General features: G+C 39.6%; 1 protein-coding gene across 22 annotated transcripts in view; it reads right to left on the bottom strand.

Moving 5' to 3' along the window:
- The window catches only part of SIPA1L1 (signal induced proliferation associated 1 like 1), a 356,060-nt gene that overhangs the window by 258,066 nt on the left and 73,706 nt on the right, over positions 1–24,288 (bottom strand). For all 22 annotated transcript variants that reach the window (XR_004968051.1, XR_004968054.1, XR_004968055.1 and 19 more), the window contains one exon: positions 13,813–13,869. The gene's annotated coding sequence lies outside the window, so the exon portion shown is untranslated. The remainder of the gene's footprint in view (positions 1–13,812; positions 13,870–24,288) is intronic.

The following is a 24,288-nucleotide window of genomic DNA, read 5'->3' as shown; positions in this document are numbered from 1 at the left end:
GGTGGAGACTCAAATTAAAAGTGCTCAGGCTATGACCCAGTTCTACACAATTTCACATCTTCAACAGTATTTAATGGCCAAAAGGAAAGGGTGGCCGTAGATGCTGTAAAAAGCAGCACTGTACTTGCCATTGACATGGAGCCTAAGCCTCACTGAAGAGATGCACATGTTTTCCTTAAGGTAGATGCTGAGTAACGCAACTGCGGGGTTATGGAGTATGCATGCATACATCTTAGTTTTGTTTTTCTTTTCTTTATTATTTTTTTTATTTTTTTAAACATGTTCTTATTTATTTTAGAGAGAAAGGGAGGAGGAGAAAGAGAAATATCAATGATGAGAGAGAATCATCAATCAGCTCCTCCTGCACACCCCCCTACTGGGGATCGAGCCAGCAACCCAGGCATGTGGGAATCAAATCATGACTTCCTGGTTCATAGGTCAATGCTCAACCACTGAGCAACACCAGCTGGACTCTTTTGTTTCTTTATTGTTGACACTATTACAGTGTCCCTCATCCCCCTCCCTTTGCCCACCTGCAGCCAGCCCCCGGAACCTCCTCTCCTGGGTTTCACCACACTGTTGGTGCTCCCAAATTACTTTCCAGCAAGGACCCCACAGCAGTCTGAATGAGTTTTTTTGTTTTTTAAATGATATTTTAAACATTCATCTACTGTATCCATAGTACTGTGCTAATTACAGAACATGAAATAATAAAGACTCTAAAACTTGACTCAGCATCACCAGACATGTAGGGAAAATGGAAGGAAATATATGAAAACAGTAAAGTTTATTGTGCTTGGAATATAAGATTATATGTAATTGCAGTTTATATTATCAGTAATGAATCTTTTTAACATAAACTTTTTAAAAAGCAGAATACAAGAAATATTTGAGTTATGCCAAACAAATTCCTAAAGGATTCATGCTTTAAAAACAAAACAAAACAAAACAAAAAACCCTAAAGTAATATGTAAGTTTATCACACTCCCAGTAAGATTAACAGGATATTCTTTTGGAAATTCAGAATCTAAGTCTAAAGTTCATAAGGGAAAATAAATGAGCGAGAATAACGAGAGGAATTATGAAAAGGAAGACTAATAAAGGAGAAGAGCCTTAATACATGGCAGGTGGTAAACTGTGTTACAAATATATACTAATTTTTAAAGTGTGAAATAGTTCATGAATAGACCGAAAAATAAAAGGATAAACTAAAAATTCTAAAAATACTTTGGAGATAAAGGGATGAAGGATCAATTGGGACACTTAAAATCGGTGCAGAAAAGATAAATTACTTCATAAATGGTACAGGCACAACTATGCAGCCACGTGGAAAAGAGAATAGGATACTGACTCACACCAAAAAATTCCCAAACTGATCAAAAATTAAGAATAAGAAACCACAAAAGTATTAAAAAAAGCAGGAGACATTTTCATATTCTTGAAGAGCATAAAACCATTCTTCTAAGTAGGAGATAAAATCCAAAACCCATAAAGTAAAATACTCATAAATCTGACTATACAAAAGTCATAAACTTATACATGGCAAAATTTACCATTAATGACAAAATATAAACCAGAGGGAAAAGATCACAAGGTGCTAATCATTTTTTCACTTAAAGGGCTTATCTCCCTAGGTAAATGAGTAAAGGATCACAAGAGTCAGTTCACAGAAAGAAAAACTGCTCTTCAACACACACCAGTATGTTGAACCTCACTTATGACAAGAGAAATGCACAGGAAAAGAGCAACGAAATTCCCTTTTTCGGGTATGAAATTGGCAAGGATCAAAAGATTTAATCACACACTATTAGCAAGATAGAGCAGAAAGGCATACAATGTTAATTGGGAGTGTAAATTTGTACAATGTCTATGGAGGGCAGTTTAACCATACTTATCAAAGAAATGAAGATACATATTCTTGGACCCGGAAATTCCTCTACATAAAGCAGCACAGTTGCAAGTTCAAGGGCAGCCACTGTAGCATTGTTAATAATATCAAAAGATTGGAAACAACTCCAAGTCCATCATCAAGAAATGGGATAATAAAGTACAATCATAAGCTAGAATGAAAAGGAATGAAAGCATAGCACAGTATTCTAGCATCTGTGTAAAATTAAATTTCAAAAAGCATGTATACTAAATGCAATATGATATTTCTGGATTGGGTCCTGGAAAAGTAAAGGGTAACAGCAGAAAAGCCAGTGAAATCCAAGTAAAAGCTATGCAGTTTAGTTTCACAATATAACCTTTTGGATTTTACTCTAAGGGCATGTATTAGCTATTTTAAACATAAAATTTAATTTTTTTTTTAATCCTTACCTGAGGGTATTTTTTCCCCATTGATATTTAGAGAGAGTAGAAGGGAGAAGTAGAGACACACAGAAAGAGAGAAACATCAATGTGAGAGAGACACATCAATTGGGCCAGGGATCATGACTGCAACCAAGGTATGTGCCCTTGACTGAAATCGAACCTGTGACCCTTCAGTCTACGGGCTGATGCTCTAACCACTGAGCAACTGGCTAGGGCATAAACTTTAATTTTTTTAAAAACCTAATTACTTTATGATTAAATTTACACCATTCATGGTATCCATATCCTTCTATATATCACTAATGAGAAATATCAAGTATACATGTACTGCTTTAACACTTCTAATACTGCCACTATTGCACCTAAATATACTCCTGCCTCACCTACTAGATTTTAGGTCCTTAAAGGTAGGGGCCTTGTCAACTCATCTCTGTACTCATAGAATCTGGAGACTACAGGGTGGGACAAAAGTAGATCTCCAGATGTGAGTCCAAGAAATACAGAGTTTATTCTTCTATTATTATTTATTAGTGATTGTATTATTAAACCTACCTTTGCCCCACCCTATATGTCATGAGGTAAGACTTCAACAAATCAGATCCAAAATTATGTCTGGTCTAGTGATCTTTTTTTTTGAAATTTTGTATTTCAAATGTCAAACAATTCTTTTCGGGGTTTCCTTCAATCCTGGGTTCACAATGACATAGAAGAGAAAAGCTAGGGGCAGAGAAGGGTGAAGTAATAATTCTCACTGAGGATTTGGGTAGGAAAACAGAGAGAGACATTTCAGATAAACTATCCTCCAGCTGAACTTTCTAACCATTTCACTATGCTAGGAGCTGCAAGGAACATAAAGATAGATGAGGTCCTGTCCTTGCAGTAGAAGTTTGGCATAATTAACTTAATGCCAACACTTGTAAAGGCGAAACTATGAAACTGCCTTGGATTTCCAAAAATGTTTTACACAAAGGTGATTAAAATGCTTTTCAAAAAACTATCTATTTTGCAATATAAGATAATAATAAAACTCCAATTTAACAAAGTGTCGGTTTTCTATGACGTCTTCTCAGGAAAAGAGCTCATGGACGCCATGCTAAGGAATAGTCAAAGAAAAAATTCTAGCCTTAAATCCCATCAACAACCTAATTGTCTAAGTATTCAAAATACAAAAGATAAACTACTTAGGAAATACTCTGAGGTCCCTGAGTGGGTAGAGAAACACTACAGTTTCTCAGAAACCCATCTCTAGTGATATCCCATCTCCACAAATTCAGGGCTCAGAGCTGAGTGTAATAAAGTAACACAACCTTGGGCAAACCTTTGATCTCTGGGAATACCCGTTTTTCATCTATAAAATGAGCAGATGCCAGCTAAGGCTCCTTCCTGGTCTAACATGCTATTAGCTCTCTTTTCCTTCACACCCCAAATATAAACTAAGGCCTTGCAGTCTTGCATACAGACACACCAACACATGCATTTGTCTGTGTGTAATGGGACAGGAGGTACCAGTCGTACTTCCTCCCTATTCCTAAAAGGGCCTAACATACCCCCCAAAAAAATATTTGATTAAAACGGGTGCCATATAGAAGCAGTTCCACATGTAACTTCTCCTGAAAGTTATATTGGTATTTTTGTCTTGTCCACCACTTTTCATAGCATAGGAAAAAGATGAGAACGGAGCAAGTTGCAGGCATACTCATCCATGTGCAAAGATATATGGATTATCAGTGGGCAGTTTTTTTCCAATTTATTTACAATAATCCTTACCTCTGACCTCCTGGCTTGAAAGCTGATTGTGTAAAAAGCAGAACAAAGGTCTGTGAGTAGGAGCTAAAACATGGTACGGTATGTACTGAGAGTTTAATTATATCTGTCAGTTGACTTTTTTTTTTTTTTCCGAAACATAGAAATAACATTGCACTGTTAGCAAATATGGTTTTCTTGTAAGGAAGTTGCTTTTCCCTAAATAACCAGCATTTCATGGCGTAGGTCCCTTAAATACTAATGGGGACACAGAAGAGTTTTCTAAGACATGCACAAGTAAGTTCAAATTTTCACAGTGAAAGCTATAGTTGAGTGAATGTGAGTATGAAATAATACCCACCTGTAGGATTAGCCTGAGAGGCCCTGCTGAGGAAATGAACTTGAATGTGTTTCAAAGGAGGATAGGGTGGCTGACAGGTGGTGAAGAAAGGCAAATTCCAGGCAAGGAAAAGGTTATGCGCAAAAGCTGCCTCTGGTTTCTCAAGAAGCAGAGTCACAAAGCGATCTGGTGTGTGGCAACGATTCCTTCAGTCGTTAGGACAAACCGAAGGAGGATTGACTGTCACTTCACACTCCTAGCCTCGGTCTTCTCATCTGCTGTAGGAGGCTGGACTCGGGCTTCCCTGGTCTGTGCAGCTGAGCACTTGCTCCCTAAGAGGCAGCGCACTGGCATCCAGCAACCCTGCGAGGCCTGCGGCTTATCAGCCACGTTAGATAAATGAAAAGAGCCAGGCTCAGAAACCCGATGGGCCTCCGGTTACAGGGTTTTAGAAAGTAAAGGGAATATGCATAACTTTTGTAGAGAAAGAAGTAGCATATGAAGACTGACAACTTCAAAAGTCAGAGCTCTTGACCATAATCAATCGAAATCATTTTTACAATCTCCTCTTAAGAGATCAAAAGAACATAGAGCTGTATTAGTCTTCCCCGTCATGTCAACCAATCAAAGGAATGGAAAAGGGTGTATATACCATCTTTACTCTGAAGAATGTCCTTTAAGAAAAACCAAAGGAGGCACTCTGCCTATTCCTGCCATAGTGGCTCTCATTTAATTATGTATTCCCTCTCCCTGTGGTGTCTGTAATGAGGTGGGTGTTGTGTTGAATGTACAACACATTCTTTAGCCATTAGAACAGAGATTAGCAGCTAACTGAAGAGGCCTTCCAAACCTCAGAAGCAATTAAGACAACCCTCACAGCTAACTTTACGTCCAATGCACAAATTCTCAAGAGAGGTGTTACTTTTATACAAAAGTTCAGTGGACATTATCATAACTTACTTGTAGCTATTTAATTGCAGAATTTTCTATGTATAAATTCAAATCTGGTAGCAAAATATAGTACAAAAAATAAAACCAGTCTTAAAGAAAAATTTTGAAGACTAAGTATTAGAACTTAATGAGGTCTACTTATTTATAAACAAGTTGGTTCTTCAAATTTAGCTCCTCCCCATACCATTTCTTTAGATAAACATGTGGAGTTAAAGAACCTGACAACCACCGATGGGAGTCCCTGGTAAAACAACTTGGGAGTATCTCTTACACTACTACCCCCTGACCCAGCAACTGCCTGGAGAAACATATGGCCGTGTGCACAGAGCCAAAGACAGGGCCTTATTTGTACTAGGTTCCATCAAAAACAACCTAGAAGCTCAGCAATAGGAAAATGTTAAAACACACACACACACACACACACACACACACACACACACACAAAACAAAAACAACTATACAATATTCCCGACTAGTCTATGTAACATTAAGCAGCAGTTTAAAAGGATGAACTAGATTTATATGAACTAACATGGACAGATCTCCAAAGCATGTCACTGAATGAAAAGAAAAGTTACTGGTGAAGTTTGTTTGCTTGTCTTCATCCTACCTGAGAATATGTTTTATTAATTTTAGAAAAAGGAAGAGAGGGAGGGAGAGGAAGAGGGAGAGAGAAATATCAATGTCACAGAGAAACATCGATGGGTTGCCTCCCATACATGCCCCAACCAGGGTCAAACCCGCAACCTAAGTATGTGCCCAGAATGGGAATCAAACCTGCAACTTTTTGGTGTACGGGATGATGCTCCAACCTACTGAGCCACGTGGCCAGGGCTATTATGTGAAGTTTTAAGACACAGAAGTACAATACTATCTATCTATAATAATAAAAGGGTAATATGTTAATTAGACCAGATGTCCTTCTGGATGAAGCTGGGGCCAGAGCAAAAGCCTGGGTCCCAGGTGCCTGCCAGTGGTCAGAGGGAAGCCGGGTCCCAGATGCCAGAGGGAAGCCGGTGCCAGCAGCCAGGGGAAGAAGGCCTACTCTTGCACAAATTTTCGTGCATCAGGCCTCTAATTATATTATAAACAGCCAATCAATGAAGTGTTTGCCTCTGGAGAGCTACCAGAGAAACCAGGAAGGGGTTGGGGAGCGAGGAATAAACCTTATTGACTAATTTATTACTTCTATTAAAAAATTAATTTTAAAAAACATATCACAAGGGCTTTATAGGGTTATTAAGTGAGTTAGTATTAAAGAATAAGGTGAAATAAAGATATCTCTGCAACCACTGCTAAATTAAAAGCTAATCAAATGCAAGAGACAAACTACCAGGAGCAACTGCAACATCACAAATGAAGCTAGGGGTTTTTTGATGAAGAACAGAAGACTGTCAACTTAAATGGCCACAGTTGGTGTAACTAATTATTATTAGTGTGAGCCTGTACACATATTCTTTTTCCCAGGCTAGAAACTTGGCAGTAACTGAAAGAGAACCTGATACAGAAATGTTAAAATTATGTTATCATCACTAAACTAAAACAGTCATGCTCCCTTTAACCCCTGGGAATCCTTCCCCACCAGTAGTCTATGTTGATGTGAGAATACAAACTGAAATTTTTAATAAAGGTCAGCTTATGATAACAATGATAAGGAGGGGCCCCTTCATGCACTGGACTCTCCATAAAATCAGTGTTTAGGTGGGTAACCTTCACCTTCTCTATTTCCAACATTGTCAGCGAACTATCAGCCAAGCCGTCTTTTACACAACCATCTATTTGCATTCCTCAGGTGGGGAGAATGAATTCTCAATTCAGAGAATTGCATCATCAATATTATATCCATCCATAACAGATGCTGGAGTGATGAGGGAGGGAGGGAGGAGCTGGGAAGACTTTGTTATTATAATACATATCATTAATGTAAGATTTGTTTTAAATACAATCAAATGCATCTTTCTCACTTTCAGTTACTACAATGCTGTAAGATCTAACAGAAAATAAAAACTAATTGTAGAAGAGTAAATGTCCTCATTATATTGCTAAATATAAAAAGGAACTATTTTATAAAAGTTATCAACAGCGGATACAGTATAATCCCAATTTTGCTTTTAAAATATATACATGGTTACATAAAAGAACAAAATAAAAGAAAATTACTAACATATTAGTAGTCCTAAAGAACAAATGACCCAACTTTTCCCACAATAAACTGCATGAAAAAAGAAGGGAACAGAAAATGTTACAGAGTAAAAAAGACCTAAAAGAGGGGAACACAATGTGTTAATCCTACAGGGATCCAGATTCCAACAAACTAACTGTAAAATGACATTTTTGACACAATGGAGGAAACTGAACATAGACTACAGGACTAGCTAATAAATATTAAAAAATAATTGTTAATATCATTAAGGTTAATGATATTTTGACTAATTTTTTTAAGTCATTATCTGTTAAAAATACTAACGAGTATTTATAGGGGACATGGTATAATATCTGGGCTATTTTAAAACTCCAATCAATCAATCAAAGCAGGGAAAAGATACATGCAATAATAACAAAATATCTATAAATGTTAAAGCTGGAAGATGGGTACATGGAGCCTCATTGTACTATTCCCTCTACTTTTGTGTATGTTTAAAAATCTCACAAATGAAAAGTAAAAATGCAAGCAGGGATAGTTACCTCTGGGTGCTAGAGACTGAGTGATCTGGTGGGAACTGGTGACTTTTACTTTGATCTGTGTGCCTTTTAGAAACATCCAGATTTTATACAATAAATATTAATTGCTTTGGTTACTTGGGGAGGCAAAGGTTCCTCTTTTAATCGATGGGTGGATGGTTCTTTCAATGCCCACTCCGATGGATTTAATCCTCCCTCTATGCATTTTACTTGTATTTCCACTACAGGCCTTAATACATTTGGTAATTTATTATAACAATTTTTAATTATGTCTTGTCTTCCCCTTTAGAAAAACAACTTGATTACAAGGGGAATTTCTTTTTGTATTTCTGCTTGAAGCAAAAAGATCTCTCTATATAATAGGTGTCAAATAATTCTTTACTTAATTGAATTAACTGTTCCACTAATAAATCCAGGGAAGAAACAAGTGGCAACAGAAGTAAAATCTCTTACTTCTTGTAACTACAAAAGCTTTAAGGCAGGAACATTCCCTGAGGTCCCTATACCAAGGCCAGTATCTATCAAATCAAACTAGTGAATTCCTCAAACTATTTATTTTTCAATTAACGAGGGGGGGAGGACATCATTCAGCAAAGAAAATAGTCATTTATTGAATTAAGTTACAGACTTTAAAAAAAGAAAAGAAACTCCCTGAGAAGAAAATCAGTGATTAGTTCCTCAGTAAGCATTCATTATTTAACCTCCTTAAGACTCATCTACAGTACCCATCAGTTCTCTTTTTTTTTTTTTTTTTTTTTTTTAATTAAGGAAACCATTTTGGAAAGAACGCAGAGCTAGCCATGTGCTGAGACAAACAATTGTCTGGAAACTTCCCTTGCTCTGAAGAGGCTTGCATCCCGTGGAAGGGCTGCACTATACACCTCTCGTGTTTTCAAATTGCTAGAGACCTTAATATGTGCAGATGTGAGCAGTAGCCTATTCATCTCTCCGTTATCTTGCTTAAAAATCATTTCCAAAAGAACACAATAGAGCCCTCCTCCCAGGAGTACCAAGACCCCAAGGACATGGCCTACTTGACTTCACCAGCGTGTAGCCTTAATTGTGCATGCATTATTTTGATGAAAGCCACTCAAATAACAGTGAAGATATTTACAGCTTCTTTTTACATCCTATCTAACAAAGCGGTGATATGCAAATTGACCATCACTCCAACACACAAGATGGCCGGCAGGGGAGGGCAGTTGGGGGCAACCAGGCCAACAGGGGAGGGCAGTTGGGGGCGACCAGGCTGGCAAAGGCGGGAAGTTAGGGGTGACCGGGCCAGCAGGGAAGGGCAGTTGGGGGCAAACAGGCTGACAGGGGAGGGCAGTTGGGGGCGACCAGGCCTACAGGGGAGGGCAGTTGGGGGCGACCAGGCCTGCAGGGGAGGGCAGTTGGGTGGGACCAGGCTGGCAGGGGAGGGCATTGGGTGGGACCAGGCCTGCAGGGGAGGGCATTTGGGGGTGACCAGGCCTGCAGAGGAGGGCATTTGGGGGTGACCAGGCCTGCAGGGCAGGGCATTTGGGGGTGACCAGGCCGGCTGGGGAGGGCAGTTGGGGGCAATCGGGCCAGCAGGGTAGCAGTTAGGCGTCGATCAGGCTGGCAGGAGAGTGGGTAGGGGGTGATCAGGCTGGCAGGCAGGCGAGCGGTTGGGAGCTAGCAGTCCTAGATTGTGAGAGGGATGTTCAACTGCCCGTTTAGGCCAGGATCAGGCCTAAACGGGCAGTTGGACATCCCTCGAGGGGTCCCAGATTGGAGAGGGTGCAGGCTGGGCTGAGGGACACATCCCCCCTCCCCATGCACGAATTTCGTGTACCAGGCCTCTAGTCTAAAATATGCTTCAGTTTGACAAACATTAAATAAAGTCAGGTTTCAAACTCAAACCCCCACCACTAAGTTTCCCAAACTTTTTGAGAAACATCAGTATATCACAAAGAAATGGCAGGTGCAAGCTCTCCACAAGTTTCATCTCTAGTTCCACCCTGTGATCTGGTCCCAGAAGCCAGGTCTTCACAAATGCTTTCACACACCCAATTTATGAAGTCAGGCCAGAGCAGGAGGGGAGGGCAGAGCTCTGCACAATCCCACCCTGACCGCCACCACATTCACATACACAGTTCGTGTTCTTACTTCTCTATTTTCTGATTCCTTTCTTTACACGTTTGTCCAAATCACTCCTATTAGCAAAGTTTAAATTAACTAGACAGTCAAGAAAGTGGGTCACCTGGTAGCATCACGAAGAATTGTACTTGTACAAATCCTGGGCTCAGAAAATGACTTGAGGTGTGCACTAAGAAATAAGGCACTCTTCCAACCATGTGTGCTACTTGCCACTAGAATGAGCTTAAAAGAGGCATCTCTCTATTTGAGGTGGACCGCTGCACTCTAAATTTCTGAAGAACGTCAAGATAAGGATTCAGTGAGAATAAACTGTCCTTATGGAAGAGAAGAGGGTATAAGAGCATTAGTAAATGTGAAGGGGTCATATCACAGTTCTGCAGGCTGATAAAAATGTTTGCTAGGCAAAAAAATTTCATCAATTTTCTTTTTTCAAGAACAAAGAAGGCTATGCATAATAAATAAGCATCATAAAATAATTCTGAGATGACCTCAAGGCATGCCAAACTCAATTCAAATTAATCATGGCCAAAGATAAAAGGAAAACTCTGCAATCATCCCTTTGCTACTCTAAATATTTAATATTTTCATTATACTTAGCATTTAGTTCATACAATTTCATCTAGTGTTTATCTTAAAAAGTTATCTCCATTTTGTACCCTCACTGCCACCATGAAACTTCAATTTAGGTTGACGCAAAGAATCTAACAAGTCTACTCAAGGTAAACATTTCAGTTATATTCTTCCTAGAGTTAATATATTTAAAGTACTATTATTATTTAAGTCACTGTCTTTGTCACTGGCACAGCATTTCTTTTATGTTGTAATGAAAACATAATTTGTTAGAATAATGAGGTAAAGAGAGATAGGGTGCACCACGTCAATGGACATGAGAGGGTAGGTGTCCTTACCCTCTCGTGCCCATTTTTAACTGACCTCTGAATCTTCTATCATCATTCTATTGCCTGGTTGGCCAATGGAAGGCATTATGATTATTAGGTTTCTTGCTTCCACCACATATAACAAGAAAAGTCCAGGAGCGTTTTTTCACTTATTAAATAGTTTAACTTCACATAAAACAACAAAAAGTATGTCTTTACTTTTGTGTATTCTACCAGCAAGCTATCAGTTTAAGTAAATGTGATCCATGTTATTCTTTTTTATTTTATTTTTTTAAAAGGAAGAAGTTGAGAGTTTTTTAAATTTCCTCAATTAAAATCTGAAGTCTGGGATGCAATAACTAAACTGAAATAACTGAAAAATTTAAATAATATCTCACCTACCTATGACTACATAATTATCTATATAAGAAGGGGGGCCCTAACCAGTTTGGCTCAGTGGATAGAGCGTCGGCCTGCAGACTCAAGGGTCCCAGGTTCGATTCCAGTCAAGGGCATGTACCGTGGTTGCAGGCACATCCCCAGTAGCAGGTGTGAAGGAGGCAGCTGATCGATGTTTCTGACTCTATCTCTCTCCCTTCCTCTCTGTGAAAAATCAATAAAATATATTTTTTTAAAAAAGAAGGGGAAAATCCCCCAAAAAATTTAATACTTGGGAAAATGCTTAATTTAGTTAGATATCATTATCAATACTTGGGATAACATCACTCTATGTTTCTTGCTAGGTATTTACAAAGAATATAGCAATTTTTAAAAATTGTAAAGGAAAGGGAAAGGGTGTGTTTTCTTCATTCACTTTTATAATTCTAGAAAAATACTACTAAAAAATAAGTAAAAAGATATAAGAATGACAGATTTAATAAGATACACATAGAGCTACATATAAAACACAGGTTTTGTGGGTTGGGTTTTGGTGTGTGAGACATTCTGGATTTTTGTTTTCTTTCAGAGGAAGGGAATTGTTTAGGTATCCCTTACACGGAGAGCACTTTAGGAAAGAGCACGACCCATGCAGAAGGCCAAGGAAGAGTCAGGCCAGCAACAGGTCTAGAAAACCGTTCCATCGCGGCCTCCCCTGTCTGTTGTCTGAGTAGACCTGAGCAAGTACGAATGCCTCAGAGAAAAAGCCCCCACCCAACCTGCAGTACCAGCCTCCTCAGTTATTACTGCCATTCAACAACAAATGAGTTACATCTCAGGTTATTAAGCTAAGCAACTAATTCAAAAAACAAGGTGTAGCTGCTACGACATCAAAGCTTAAACAAGCCTGGCTTCATAATAAAACTAAAACTTAAGGCCTATGCTAAAAACTGTCACACTCAAGTATATCAACCAGCAGTTATTTATTCAAAAGTGTTTAAAGTGCCATAAGACATAGAGACAGCACTGAAGGTGCACATTTCTATATGATTCTCAGGAGGGGGAAAAAAACAATCTTGAAAACAACTTTACAAGACTGAGATGGGAACCACTGAGCACTCCATAATACGCACTGATTTTTCTTCTCTCACACAGTACCTGAGCTACAGCGACCTTCATGGAGCATGCCTGGCAGGCTGCTGCTCACCGCTAAGGAATTCTTGATGGTTAAAAAGACACTTCATTCCCAAAGACACATTTTCATTTGGTTGCTAATAAAAAACATGGGCGCTTCATGGATAAAAATTACAGAGACCTAAAATTCTTTCTCAGATTCCAGCTCTATTAAAAAAGAATGACGCTGGGAATCGTCAAATAAGTGCCAGAAGCAAAGTGTCCTCATGTAGTTTAAAAACATTTTCAGAAATAATCATTCCCCAATTTCTCTTACTGAAATTCAAGAAGGTCAGAAATAGCAAGCCACTTTGAGAGCAGTGCTCCAATTCCCCAGCGGACTTCAGGAAAGAAGCAGTAAGCGCTGAGCAAAGGTGGCAAGGGGTGAGGTGCTCAGAGAACCGTGACTACCCTGGGGGATGCAGCGTCAGAGGAGCTGACTCCTCAGGCAACTAACTGGCTTCTGTTCCTGACAAAGCAGCGAAGAAAAAACCCAAGACTTTTGTTTCAGCATCTGGCTGAGATGAAGGTTAAGTACAAAGTAAGAAAATCAAAGAAACCTACACAACCCAAACCACTTGTTTTATCTGAATTTACGAGTTGAGCATATTATAGCATTTTCAGCCTACAAAAAAAAGTCTCTTTCAATCAAAGTAAGCTGTTATTCTTCTCAATGAGAATATCCTTTTAAACTAATGAAAATATTTGAGAAACGTCCACTAAAACATTAGGATAGGCCTAGGACAGAACAAGGTTTCTACCTAGCAGTACCCAACTACAATCACTACATGATCAAATGCAAATGTCTGTCAAACAGTAGATCATCCAACCACCTCAGAATTTTTCAGGATATTCCAAACTAATGTATCAAGGTTAACGGGATTCGTATTTAGAACGTGATAAATTCCAATCACAATTTAAGAAACACAGATTTTTTGAAATGCATTTACTATGGAGCAGAAACATAAACATGAACAAGAAAACCTTCACATTACTAATTTAAGTAGCCAGAAAAATATCTGAACTATTTTATCTATAAAGATGGAGACAGGGGTTTCCTCTCTTCTGCCTCTCAGAAGAAAAACAATAAAAGAGGAAAAAACAATGGGGGGAAAATAGGATCCACATTTGCTAAATCAAAATTTTGCTATAAGCAGCTGGCCTTCTAAGAATGAACACTTGAGTGACATTCCCTTCCCCCAACAGGACTTAGTGACTAATCCACCAACTCACCCTTTTCCACTTCAAAGTTCTTGCCTTTGAGTCCAACTTGAGGTATTCTTTCAAAACCTAGATTAAAATAATTATAAAGTTTAGTATAACAAAGTTCTTTTCAACATTTGAAAAGCAAACAATGGTACCTCATAGAAATAAAAAGGGGAAAATCACCACTACAAATAAAATCATAATTGCAAAATGTACTTTACCTCTAAAACCCTCTTTCATTTGTAAACTCTCTATGTACAGTTCAACACATTGAAATTTAAGTCAACTAACAACCACTCCCACTTAAACAACAAATTCTTAAACCTGGCTATTCATATCGACACAAATGGGAAGAAATCCAAGGACTTGAATGAGTAAGAACCTCCCCAACTAGGTGACTTTGATGTAGTTAGTCCATCATCTGCCTATGGCAACCACTATTCCAAACCAGTGGTTCTCATTAGGGGGCAACCCAGGGGACATTATGAAATGCCAGGACATTTGTGGTAATCACAATAGAGGTGGGAGATATGCTACTGGCATTTAAAAGATAGAAGCAAGGAATGCTGTTAACCACCCTACAATGCACAGCACAGCCCCCCATTACAAACCATTATCCAGCCCAAAATGTCAATAATCGTAAGATTGAGAAGCTCTGTTCCAAAGCAGCCAGGCATCGTGATAACTGATAAATTCTACAGTTCTCACACTGGTCACTTCAGGTAGGTTTATAAGCTACAGTCATAAGCATCTCCTGTGACTGCTAAGCTTATTATTAGTTCAGAGAACCCACAAACGTGGTCAATATTAATAATTTACAGTACATGTACTATTCTAAAAATATTAAAATAAACCAGACTATACATGTCCATCAGAGCTTTCAAGAAACAAATTTTGAAATTTTTGCTGAGGTGAAACAGTATTTCAAATTATGTTACCTCCCAAACCCTGTTCCCAAACATAGAAAACAGAAGTTAAGAGTAAAAGAATAAGACCTTAGTCTCCCTCACAGATATTCCCAATTCCTGATGGGGACAAGAAGGAAAATTCCTCTTCCCAGCCTATCACCTTGGATATTAGGGCTCCCACCTTTATTCAGCCAAATATAAAAGCACTTCACAGCTTACTTTAACTGCATGCAAAATGAGACTTACTGAGGGACTACTCTGTCCCCACACTATGATCTTATAGAGCTCAGGGCAACCCTGCAACATGTCTTTTCTACCCTACCATAATCAAATAGTATGCAGAGCAGAAGAAAACTTGGGAGAAATGAAACCTATAAAAGGATATTCTGAGTCAGATATTCCAGGTAATAAAATTAGCTTTTTTTTTTATTATTGCTTAAAGTAATACAAAGGGTATTACATATGTGTCCATTTTTCCCCCCCCGCCCTAGACAGTCCCCTAGCCTCCCCTATCCCCCAGTGTCTTATGTCCATTGGTTATGCTTATATGCATGCATACAAGTCCTTTGGTTTATCTCTTACCCCCCTACCTCCTGTCCCCGAACCCTCCCCGGCCTTCCCGCTGCAGTTTGACAATCTGTTTGAGGCAGCTCTGCCTCTGTATCTATTATTGTTCAAAAGTTTATAATGGTCTCTATTATCCATGAATGAGTGAGATCATGTGGTATTTTTCCTTCATTGACTGGCTTATTTCACTTAGCATAATGCTCTCCAGTTCCATCCATGCCGTTGCAAATGGTAAAAGTTCCTTCCTTTTTAGAGCAGCATAGTATTCCATTGTGTAGATGTACCACAGTTTTCTGATCCATTCATCTACTGATGGGCACTTAGGCTGTTTCCAGATCTTAGCTATGGTGAATTGTGCTGCTATGAACATAGGAAAATTAGCATTTTTTTATATAATTGGTCTACAGATTGCTCCCACAGAATGGGTCAAGGAACTTCTAACACTCAAAATACATACTTTGTTTTGTTAATCGTAATGGCAAAAGACACCAGGTGTTACCAGAAAGTCAGACCTGGTCCTTGAGTTTGGCTAGAAAGTCACAGAGGCAGAAGAAGTGAGCCAGCCGGGCTGCATGGACTCAGAAAGCAAAAGTATGCACCTTGATGAAAGAAACGGGAGGAAAGGCATAGGGTATGCTCTAAAGCAGCGGTCGCCAACTGGTGGTCTACAAGGTCCGAAAGGTTGGCGACCCGCTGGTTTAAGGAAACCTTTGGAGCAGCGGTAGCCAACTGGTGATCTGCGGACCACATCTGTGAGGCCGGAAAGGTTGGCAACCACTGCTCTAAAGAGAGAGCACATCTGAGGGAAGAAGGGGAAAGAAGGGTCCTTCCTCTTAAGGGGTTTTATCTGTTCCCCAAAGGCAGGATTTTAAGGGAAATCTCAGGGGAGGATTTCAATAGCACATTCAGCAGCTTCCCAGGTGTGTTCCTTTAGGGTTGTGGTCTCTACTGACTGGTACAAGCTAGGGGGTCAATGGTCATTGCAGCTGGCCCTCAAATCAGTCATGGAGTTGCTTCATTTGATTTTGCTGCTTTTATAGGCCTAGAGCTGAAACACAGCTGAGGCCTAATTGTTATCTCTATTATGACCAAAACTCTGTTTCTGTGGTCAACAGACCCGAGGCTTTGTTTCTAAGAATATTTGATGCAGACCAGAACCTCATTGTCCTGAGGGCTTAATGATTAAGGGAGTGATCAGGCAGGCTTGTATGGAAGTCATATGAGGCTATTCTCCGGCCCCCTTGTTCCTCCTCTAAGGGTCTACCACCTGCCAGGGGAGGAAACGTCAGGGGAGGGTCCCCTCCGAGTCCCTTAACCAGCTATATGCTAGGGGAAGAAAGGTCACTTGAGGATGAGGTCCCACCCTAATACTTGTTTTCCCAGTTTTGCCCATTGCGAACACCCAGAGCATTCCACACACACACACACACACACACACACACACACACACAAAAGGGCCCAAAAATTACTAAGAAGGTTGAGAAATATTAGTGCGCAATATGAAACTTAACCCCTTCCTCCATTTTTCTAGATCTAAATTGATCTTTAAATAAAAACTCATCATAAAATTTCAAAACATAAACACTTCATTTTTTCCCTTCTCTCTCTCTCAGCAGTAAAATATATTCTGTTCCAAAAAAGAAAGGTTGCTCAATTTCCTGTCAAAAGCAATCCGGAGAAGGCCACCTACACTGTAAAAGCAGCGAGAGGGAAAAATAAAATGCTGAAGAAAAGCCTGTATGTGTGGGTGTATACTAAGAGCAATGTAACTGCTGCTCTGGGTTTCTAAAAGCTTTATTCCTTGAGCCTTCTGAGAAATGTGGAAATCAGTGTAACTGCTAAGGAGAAGTTTGTCCTCCAACCTATTTAAGGAAAACAAGACCTCTGATGGACTTTAGTTCTACCAAAGAAATGAAGGTATGGGGTGGGCATGGGCAATTCAAGGCCTGTAACCCATGATTTTCTATACTGAGGGGGGAAGAGAGATTCTACCAATCAGACAACTGGCAAGTGCTGTTCTCAGAAAGAGAAGGCTGCTGTGACAGTTCATCTACTCCCCACAGCTACCCTCCCCCATTCCGAATCACACACAATATGCTTGGTCCCAATATGCATAATCCTAAACCTGTGGGGCTAACCATTCACAAACACAGGCATGAGCTGACTAGATATGAATTAGTAGAGCACCACATTTGTCACTCTACCAAATTCCCCTTACCCTGCTGAAACTTTCTGAAAACTCTGAATTCTAAGACAGCAATCAACCAGCCCAACACCTTTTACTAAAAACCTATTGAAACATGCTCAGTTCTGGGATAGAAGGAGTGTGGTGAAAAAAAGAAAGCTTAAACAGCTCACCAGTGAACAGAGGAGAAAAAAATAGCATAACAAAGTAAGTTCAAATGCATCATTATCACAGAATTGCATCGCAGTAAAATGCCATCTTTCTGTAAACCAGACTTTCTCACTGAAAGAAGTAATTTGTTGCAGAAGGCAAACATAGGTAATGGGAAATAAAGAATGGGCAAGGAAAATAACATACAGTGGGGCTTGACTTACGAGTGTCCCGACTAACGAGTTTTTCGAGATACGAGCCATCTCTCTCAGCCGATTTTTTGCTTTGAGTTGCAAGCTAAAATTCGGGTTACGAGCCAGCTTCAGATACCCAACCACTAGTTGGCGCAGCGAACGTCACAGTGAACACCACAACATCAGCCCAGCATCACGTGTCTCACTCATTCACTTTTTGATTTGACATACGAGTAATTTGAGTTACGAGCTCCATCACGGAACGAATTAAACTCGTAAGTCAAGGCCCCACTGTATTAATGAGGTGATGAGGAATATCTAGAAGCAAAATAGCAAAAGACAATCAATATACAACAGGAAGCCACAGTGACAGGGCAGTTAAAAGTCAAGACAACTCAAAGAAGCAAACCCCTTAAAATGGTTTGTTTGATAAGCAAACAAATTTGAAGTACTAATCAACTAACAGAAGAGGGAGTCCAGGGGGTGTCTTATTTAATAATCTCAGATTTAACTACAAAATAAGAAGTTGTTGGTGTGGCTGAGCATCAACCCATGAACCAGGAGGTCAGGGTTCCATTCCAGGTCAGGGCATATGCCCAGACTGTGGGCTGAATCCCCAATGAGGGATGTGTAAGAGGCAGCAGATAGGTGATTCTCTCTCATCATTTATGTTTCTATCTCTCCCTTCCTCTCCCTTCCACTCTGAAATCAATAAAAATATATTTTTTAAAAGAAGTTGCCAGACTAGGACAAATAACTCGATTTCCCTGAATCAGTTGAGAGTAAGTAGCCAATATAATGGTCTATCACCCCTATAGTGTTTACTGAGTAACTTCTATACACAAGGACACTCTTCTACAAAGCTACAATAATTATGACCATCAAAATCCAGAAATTAACTGTGATATAGTACCATCATCTAATCCACAGACCAGATTTACCTTTCTTCAGTTATCCCAATGATGCCCAACCCAGGATCTCACTTTGCACTTAGTATTCATAGCTTATTAGTCTATTTCAATCAAGAATTCCTTAGACTTCCTTGACTTTCAAATCTTGACCACTTTGAAGATTCCAGGCCAGATTTGTAGAATGTTCCTTAATTAGAGTTTATTTGATACTTTCTTATGCTTAGACTCAAGCTATGAATTTTCAGCAGGAAAAGCTCCTCTCCTTGTATTTTATCAGGTGCTGTTGAAACCAGCATCTGGCATTAAAAAGACAAGAGAAATTATCCTGAGGAATTCTGAATGAAGAAAACACACTGGATAACGTAATCCGTAGGCACCTGTTTCTCTCATCCTACTGTATTAAGCTTACATGATCACAAGACAAGCAGTAATTATCCTTGGGAATTAAGGGAAAACAGCCCAGTTTTAAAAGAAATTTAAAACCTGAAAAAGAAATAAGAAAAAGAAATGTATTTTGTTAACATCAAAAAAAAAAAGGAAAACTCTGAAACGTATTAGAGTTTCATTGTAAACTCCCAGATAATGAATTTTGGGTAAAGATCAATACAGCTACTTGAAAAATAAATCTTCCCAAGTTAATGTAATTTACTTGTTACTGAAACAATCCACTTATCACGGGACTGCAAGACTTGTATTTTTTAACTTTAATGGGTTTGACAACTCATGAGGACACAAGAAAAACATTCTTTCAAGAAAGTGCATACCCAATGGTTCTGTGGCCCCAAACGGTAGAAACTACTTCTTCTTTTTCCTTGCCCTGCAGTTTGAAGCATAAAAATTCTATATGGACAGAGAGCGGCAAGCAAATAAATTGGCTAGGAAAAGGCTATATGGTGATGACAAAAGAAGTCAGTCATTTTACAGGCTTATCTTCATCTTGAGGCTTCTTCGACTCAGTAAAAGTCACCTCTATCTACCCTTTAACTTGAGCCAAAAATTTAGGATTCATCCCCATTCCTTTCTTCCACACCCCTTTTTCATTCTGTCAAGACATAAATTTTACTTCCTGAAGACTATTTCAATCCTTTCCATTTCTCTATTGTCAACACCTTGGTCCAAGTCACAGTTATCTCTCAACTAGACAACTGCCCCAGATTCCTCATTAATCTCCTTTCTACCCATAATCATTTTTCACAGAGTACTCAGACTGACTTTTAAAAAGGTTTACCTCTCAAAATGGCACTCTTCTAGAACAGATCGTCCTAGTCCCCCACAAGAAGGCACAGGCTCTTGTGACACCTTACAAAATGTGCCACCTACTCTTCACGCCAGAAAAGTCACTTTGGGAATTAAAGTGACAAGAGGATATATTAAGGGCAAGCTTGTTGCCTAAAAAAATAAACAGATCTTTAGAAAGTAAGTTCTTCTCACTGGGAGAACCCGAAGCCACATGTGTATGGTGCTTCTGACTCCACGGGCGAAGGCACGAGGTAGAAACTGCTGTCACACACAGGAAACAGATGGGGGGGATAATGCAACTAGATAATCAACTGCCTCCCTCTTCCCTTCACTAGAATTTAAGAAACACTCAGTTAACAAGGAAACAAACCAGAAATAAAGTTCATAGCTGAAGCAGGATCTGAATACACATCAAGGAACGTATTATGAGTATCACAAAGTGGTTAGACCTAAACGACAAAAAAATTTCAGCTGACAAAAGTAATTTCCTTATTCTCAGAAATGAGTGTTATACTTGCCCCAGCCTCAATTAAAACTGAGATCCACCTGTACCCTAACAAGTAAGATCTTAATGAAGGTGCAATTATTTGCTGTGTTTATAAACCAGTATTTGCTTTGATTCAAACCTTTCTTAAACATCGACAGGGTATAAGGCTCTGAGCACAAAGCTGCAGAGTTCCAAAGATCACAAAGGCATATAGACTCTCCCTTCAAAAAGTTTACTATCTTATTCATGGGGAAGGATATGAAAAACAGCAATAATACAAACCAAAGTGTTGGTAGGTCCAACCTCGGGGATGGCAAAGAACACAAAGGTTACAAGACATAGTCAATGGAATCAAGGAAGAACCATGAATAAGTTTCCAATGAGCAAAGAAGAGAACAGAGGAAAAGCATTTCAGGGGAGGAAACAGAATAAAGACAGAAAAGGCTGTTGTGCACATAGTGTTTGACAAACAAAGAGCACACACCACGGAAACCATTTAACTATCAAATGTACAAAGAAGCACTTAAACTCTAAAGGCTACGTGGAAATTTTCCCTGAGAGCCACAGGAGATGAATTGGCTTTCCTCTCCATTCAATGTCTGTTGAATAGCTTTGGCTTTGCCCTTCATAAAGCCAGGCAGCCAGATGCCTACTTCAGTATCATTTCTGGCATCCATGGACTTGTGTGGGATCAATTACCACACAATTACAAAGATGACACCAAACCTCCATCCTAACAGCGTCAGTTGTCAGCACATGGCCCAGCACTGGGAGTTACTGTTGCAGTGTGGGTCATCACTTTCAAAGAGAAGTATTCGGGTTAAACTAGAAGGACATATAATTCGGTCAGGCAGCTGATGTACAAATGAGCATTTTTAAAAACCTATGGTGATGTGAATGCCTTATGAAGCTTTGTGGTCATCTTCATTATACAAGGAGAGGTAGGCTAGCAGAATGAGTGAGTGAGGGAGTGTGTGGGGGGAGGGGGGTTTCCTCCAGTTTTATTGAGATACTAGAGGCCAGGTGCATGAAATTCGTGCACGGAGCAGGGGGGTGTCCCTCAGCCCAGCCTGTGCCCTCTTGCAATCTGAGACCCCTCGGGTAGGGTCCCTAGGCCTGGCCGGCAATCAGGGACTATTGGGGCTTTCCTTCCCCCAGCTGCCAGCAGTGGCCACGCCCCTGCCGTTGCCACTGTTTGCCATCTGTGTGGCGCTGACCCACCCACCCCTGCCCCCAGTTGCCTCCCTCTGCGGGTGACAGGCGTGGGCTGCAATCCCTTGGCTGGCCTGGGCCTCCCTCTGTGGGGCGATCGATCACAGGCCTCTCCTTCCCTGATCGATCGATAGCCCCGCCAGCCGGTGGCCTGGACCTCCCTCTCTTTGGAGCAATCAACCACGGAGCCCCCCCATCGATCGCCCCACAGAGGGTGGCTTGGGCCTCCCTCTGCGGGGCGATCGCGAGGTGATGGCAAGGCCCCCTAACCAATCGCATTGCACCCGCCTTGGCTGGCCTGGCACCAGTGCATGTCATAGTATGGTCATCCGGAAGGTCATTCAGACGGTTGTTCTGCTGTTCGGTTGATTTGCATATTACACTTTTATTGTCTACATAATAAAAACCCAGTGGTCACAGCACTGTAATGACCAAAGACCGGTCACCAGGAAGTGCGTTGATAGGTCCCGCGGCACCGGCAGGACTTGACACTGGGTCCCGCAGCACGCTGGGTCTGGGTCTTGTGTGATTTTGCGCACTGGGCCCCTAGTTATAGATAATTGACATATAACACTGTATTAGTTCAAAGTGTACAACATAATGATTTTATATGTATATATTGGGAGATGATTACCACAGTAAGTTTAGTTAACATCCATCTCCTCACATGTTCCAAATAGGCATTTCTTATTGCAGAAGAAAATGCTATAATTCTAATGATGAATTTGAAGTTAACTTTATATACAAAAAATAGTTCAGAACTTTCAAATAGTGTCTAAATTGGAAAATAGCTTTCAACAAGAACTGCAATTAAATTTCATTCCATTTAGGCCATAAGCCTTTCAAGAAAAAAAATATTCTATGTGAGAATTTTTCACACCTTGTAAAGCAGAATGAAAACACTGCTACCTTAGATGATATAATTGCTTCAGCATGTACTAACGTAAGATATTCAAACAAGATGAAATGGTGGCTTTTTTAAATTAAATTTATTGGAGTGACACTGGTCAACATGAACATATAGGTTTCAGATGTGGGTTTCTATATTACAAGATCTGTATATTGCACCATATGTCCACCACCCAACAGCAAATCTCCTGTCAGAAATGGTGGCTTTTTTTAAGGCTACCTGAACAAAAGAAAGTGTGAACACCTAATGCCAACAAAGCATCCCTAACAATCCCACTACAAAGAAAGTAGTTTACTGACTGGAACCACCTGGAAGGGCAAGGAGAAGGTGAGGGATTGGTGCTGGAAGGCTGGAACCATTCCAGTTTTAAACAACCTGAAAGGAGATGACACTACAGGCAACAAGGAGCCACCAAAGATGTACTAGGGATTGTCACAATCAGAACCAAATGTGCATGTATGTATATGTGTAAACACACACACACACACTTTATTTCCCCCTGAAAGTTTTCAACAGTGACATGGAAGAGAGCCTGAAGGATGAAAGGCACTGAATAAAAGTGCTGGCGACAAGGTTGCTGCTGTTTTGTAGGCCAGAAAATGGGGCTGAACCAAGAGAGTGGGAACAGAGAAAAGAATGAATTAAGAGAGACTTAGAGATAAAATTGACAACACTTGGAAAATGTGGTGACTGTGGTGACCAAGAAAAATGGAACTCAAATCACAATCTCTATGGTGACAAACTGGAGTGTATGGGGCTGATGGTGTCCAAATGAGGAAGTGCACACTATTCTCAAAATATTTTTATCAAGGCTACATTTAACTGATCTTTGAGATTATAACTATCTTCAACTTTCTGAAATCATCCATTAGCCACACAGAAACCAATTCTAGAAAGAGATTAAGCTCTAAATGCACATTTAGAAATGTATCACTTTACATGGAAGATCTATCTGTAAATAACTGAGATTTATCAAAAGATACAAGATATTCTGCAAAAGAAACATTCCAAAAATGGGATGAACTCAAGTTTCTCCAAAATGAACAGCATTTGCTCAATGAATTTATATCATAATAGAACATGTTAATGTTCTACTTAATGAGTTTTAGCATTAACTCATTTACATCACTTTAAAATATAGTAAACCTTTCAAAATGACACATGTAGTATAATATATGGTAAAGTATTAACAATGCTACTCAAAACAATACAAAAGTATATGTACACTATGTAATCAGGGTTAATGCCTAATATAAGAGCTAAAATGATAATATTTTCATAAAAAATTATAGCATTTTTATCATACCACGTTCCTTATACCCCACCCCACCCCCAAAACCCCAGATTTCCTGAGGAATACTTGACAAATAAAATTGTAGAATATTTAAAGTGTACAACTTGATGATTTGATATACAGGATGAGGCAAAAGTAGGTTTACAGTTGTGAGTACGTGAAGTTTAGAGTTCATTCTTGTATTATTTATTAATTATTGTAGTCACAAACAATTACTTTATTTTCCATACAAACAACTGTAAGCCTACTTTTGCCACACCCTGTATATACACGTTGTGAAAGGATTCCCCCCATTAAGTTAATTCTCCATCACCTCACATATTTACCTTTGGGGGGATTTAAGTCATAACCCTTAGAAAACTTTAATTATGCAAAACAGTGTCATCAACTATAATCACCACGTTGTACATTATTCATCTTATAACTGAAAGTTTGTATCCCAGGCT

Source organism: Myotis myotis, unplaced genomic scaffold, assembly GCF_014108235.1.
Source record: "Myotis myotis isolate mMyoMyo1 unplaced genomic scaffold, mMyoMyo1.p scaffold_m19_p_1, whole genome shotgun sequence".
Taxonomy (NCBI): domain Eukaryota; kingdom Metazoa; phylum Chordata; class Mammalia; order Chiroptera; family Vespertilionidae; genus Myotis; species Myotis myotis.
The sequence above is the reverse complement of the archived record's forward strand: the minus strand, read 5'-3'. Positions and strand labels throughout refer to the sequence as shown.